We start from the raw sequence: 4,091 nt of genomic DNA on the forward strand, positions 1-4,091 counted from the left end.
GGTTGTATTAGTTTGCAGTCCCACCAGCAGTGGAAAAGTGTTCCCTTCTCTCCACATCCACGCCAATATCTGCGGTTTTGAGATTTTGTGATGTGGGCCATTCTGGTTGAGGTTAGATGGTATCTCAGGGTAGTTTTGATTTGCATTTCTCTAATGATTAGGAATGATGAGCATTTTTTCATATGTTTCTTAGCCATTCATCTGTCTTTTTTAGAGAAGGTTCTATTTATGTCTCTTCCCCATTGATATATGGGATTGTTGACTTTTTTCATGTGGATTAATTTGAGTTCTCTATAGATCCTAGTTATCAAGGTTTTGTCTGATTCAAAATATGCAAATATCCTTTCCCATTGTGTAGGTTGTCTATTTGCTTTGGTTGTTGTCTCCTTAGCTGTACAGAAACTTTTCAGTTTAATTAAGTCCCATTTGTTTATTTTTGTTGTTGCAATTGCCACAGCAGTCTTCTTCATGAAGTCTTTCCCCAGGCCAATATCTTCCAGTGTTTTTCCTATACTTTCTTTGAAGATTTTTATTGCTTTATACCTTAAATTTAAGTCCTTTATCCATCTTGAATCAATTTTTGTGAGTAGGGAAAGGTGTGGGTCCAGTTTCAGTCTTTTACATGTAGATATCCAGTTCTCTCAGCCCCATTTATTGAATAGGGAGTCTTTCCCCCAAGGTATGTTCTTGTTTGGTTTACCAAAGATTAGGTGGTTGTAAGATATTAGTTTCATTTCCTGGTTTTCTATTTGATTCCAAATGTCCATGTCTCTATTTTTGTGCCAGTACCATACTGTCTTGACCACTATGGCTTTGTAGTACAGCCTAAAATCTGGTATGGTGATGCCCCCAGCTTGGTTTTTATTACTAAGAACTGCCTTCAGTATACAGGGTTTTTTTGGTTCTATACAAAATGCAGAATCATTTTTTACAAATCTTGAAAGAACAATGTTGGGATTTTAATAGGGATGACATTGAATAGGTAGATTGATTTGGGAAGTATAGACATTTTACCAATGTTGATTATTCCCAGCCATGAGCATGGTATGTTCTTCCATTTGTTAATATCCCCTGCTATTTCCTTTCTTAGGATTTCATAATTTTCTCTATAGATGCCCTTCACCTCCTTTGTTAGGTATATTCCTATGTATTTCATTTTCTTTGAAGCTATGGTGAAGGGAATTTTGTCCTTAATTAGCCTCCCATCTTGGCTGTTATTGGTGTATACAAAGGCTACTGACTTGTGGACATTGATTTTAGATCCTGAAAAATTACTGTATTTTTTGATGACTTCCAGGAGTCTTGTGGTTGAGTCTTTGGGGTTCTCTAAGTATAAGATCATATTGTCAGCAAGAAAGAGAGAGTTTGACCTCCTCTGCTCCCATTTGGATGCCCTTTATTTTCTTGTCTTGCCTAATTGTATTGGCTAAAACTTCCAGCACTATGTTAAATAGTAATGGTGACAGAGGACAACCTTGCCTGGTTCCAGTTTGGAGAGGAAAAGCTTTCAGTTTTACTCCATTCAGTAAAATATTAGCTGTGGGTTTGTCATAGTTTAAGAAATGTGCCATGTATGTCTATACTCTTCAGTGTTCTAATTAGAAAAGGATGCTGGATTTTATCAAATGCTTTTTCTGCATCTATTGAGAGGATCATATAGTCTTTGTTTTTGCTCCTGTTAATACAGTGGATAATGATTATGGACTCATGTATGTTAAACCAGCCTTGCATCCCTGGGATGAAACCTACTTGATCATGATGTGTGAGTTTTTTGATCATAAGCTATAATCTATTGGCTAGGATTTTGTTGAGAATTTTTGCATCTATATTCACTAGTGAAATTGGTCTGAAATTCTTCTTTTTAGTTGAGTCTTTTCCTGGTTTTGATATCAGGGTGATGTTTGCTTTATAGAACATGTTGGGGAAGATTCCTTACTCCTCAATTTTTTGGAATAATTTCTGCAATATGGGAATAAGCTCTTCCTTGAAGGTTTGATAGAATTCTGGTGTGAAGCCATCTGGACTAGGGCATTTTTTTTGTTGGAAGATTTTTTACTGTTTCTTAAATCTCAGTGGTTGAAACTGGCCTCTTCAGGAGCTCTATTTCTTCCTGGCTAAGTCTAGGGAGAGGGTGTGATTCCAAATATTGATCCATTTCCTTCACATTGTCAAATTTCAGAGCATAGAGTTCCTAGTAGTATTCAGAGATGATCTCTTGTATCTCTGTGGCATCTGTTGTTATTTCCCCTTTATCATTTCTGATTAAGCTTACTAGAGATTTTACTTTTTTTATTTCTAGTTAGTCTGGCCAAAGGTTTATCTATTTTATTTATTTTTTTCAAAAAACCAACTCCTTGTTTCATTAATTTTCTGAATGATTCTTTTGTTTTCAATTTCACTGATCTCTGATTTAATTTTGGATATTTCTTTCCTTCTGCTGGGTTTAGGCTTAGATTGTTCTTTTTTTTTCCAATTCCATAAGATGGCTTGTGAGTTTGTTGATGTACTGTCTTTCTGTTTTTCGAATGTAGGATTCTAAAGTGATAAATTTTCCTCTCAAAACTGCTTTTGCAGTATCCCACAGGTTTTGGTAGCTTGTGTCTTCATTGTTGTTATGCTTAAGGAAGTTAATGATTTCCTCTTTTATTTTTTTCCTGCACCCACTGTCATTCAACAGAAGGTTGTTTAATTTCCATGTCTTTGTGTGGGGTTAAACGTTTTTGTTGGAGTTGCGTTCCACCTTTAGTGCCTTGTGGTCTGAGAAGATACAAGGTAAAATTTCAATTCTTTTGATTCTGTTGAGGTTAGTTTGTGTCCTAGGATATGATCAAGTTTGGAGAATGTTCCATGGGATGATGAGAAGAATGTGTATTCTTTATCTTTGGGATGGAGTGCTCTGTATGCGCCTATCAAGCACAGTTGCTCTAGAGTCTCATTTAAGTCCCTTATCACTTTGTTAAATTTCTGTTTAGAGGATCTGTCCAGCTCTGTAAGAGGTGTATTAATGTCCCCTGTTATTATGGTATTATAGGATATCATATTGCTCAGACTGAATAATGTCTGTTTCAAGAATCTGGGAGCATTTAAATTGGGTGCATAAATATTTAGAATTGAAATGTCTTCTTGTGTATTTTTCCCGGGACCAATGTAAAGTGACCATCTTTGTCTTTTTTGACTTTAGTTGCTTTAAATCCACATGTATCCGAAAATAAGATTGCAACTCCTCTTTTCTTCTGAATTCCGTTTGCCTGAAAAATTGTCTTCCAACCCTCAACTCTGAGTCTTAATTGGTCTTTTGAAGCTAGGTGTGTTTCCTGCAGACAGCAAATGGATGGCTCGTGTTTTTTAATCCAGTCAGCCAATCTATGCCTCTTCAGTGGGGAATTCAAACCATTAACATTTATTTAGATAATTGATAAATGTGGTATTGTTCTATTCATCTTATTTTGTGAGATTCCATTGCTCAGTTTTATCTTTTGCATCATTGTGGAAGTTAGGTTCTGTCCTTTAATTTCTGAGGTCTTACTTTGCTCTTGGTCCATTGTGATGGTCAGTGTGTAGAACGGGTTGAAGTATTTACTGTAGCGCTGCTCTTACTGTGGTGAATTTCCTCAATGATTTGATTTCTCCATCAATTTTAAAGCTTAGCTTAGCAGAATATAGAATTCTGGGCTGGGGATTATTCTCAGTGTTTGAAATTGCCAAGCACTTGTTCTGTTTACGTAGAATAAAGGTAGATGACCATTGTCTTCTTGCTTGGAAAGTTTCATTAGAGAAGTCTGCAGTCACCCTGATGGATTTGCCCTTGTAGCTCAACTGGCACTTACTCCTGGCAGCTCGAAGAATCTTTTCTCTTGTCTTGACTTTGGACAGGTTCATCACAATGTGTCTTGGAGAAGCTCGGTTAGAATTGAGGTGACCTAGCTCGGTGCCTGTGGCTCAAGTGGCTAAGGTGCCAGCCACATACACTTAAGGTGGCAGGTTCGAATCCAGCCCGGGCCCACCAAACAACAACAATGGCTGCAACCAAAAAAAAAAAAAAATAGCCAGGCATTGTGGCAGGTGCCTGTGGTCCCAGCTACTTGGGAGGC

The sequence above is a fragment of the Otolemur garnettii genome, unplaced genomic scaffold (genome assembly GCF_000181295.1).
Source record: "Otolemur garnettii isolate 467f Iridium unplaced genomic scaffold, OtoGar3 scaffold00154, whole genome shotgun sequence".
Taxonomy (NCBI): domain Eukaryota; kingdom Metazoa; phylum Chordata; class Mammalia; order Primates; family Galagidae; genus Otolemur; species Otolemur garnettii.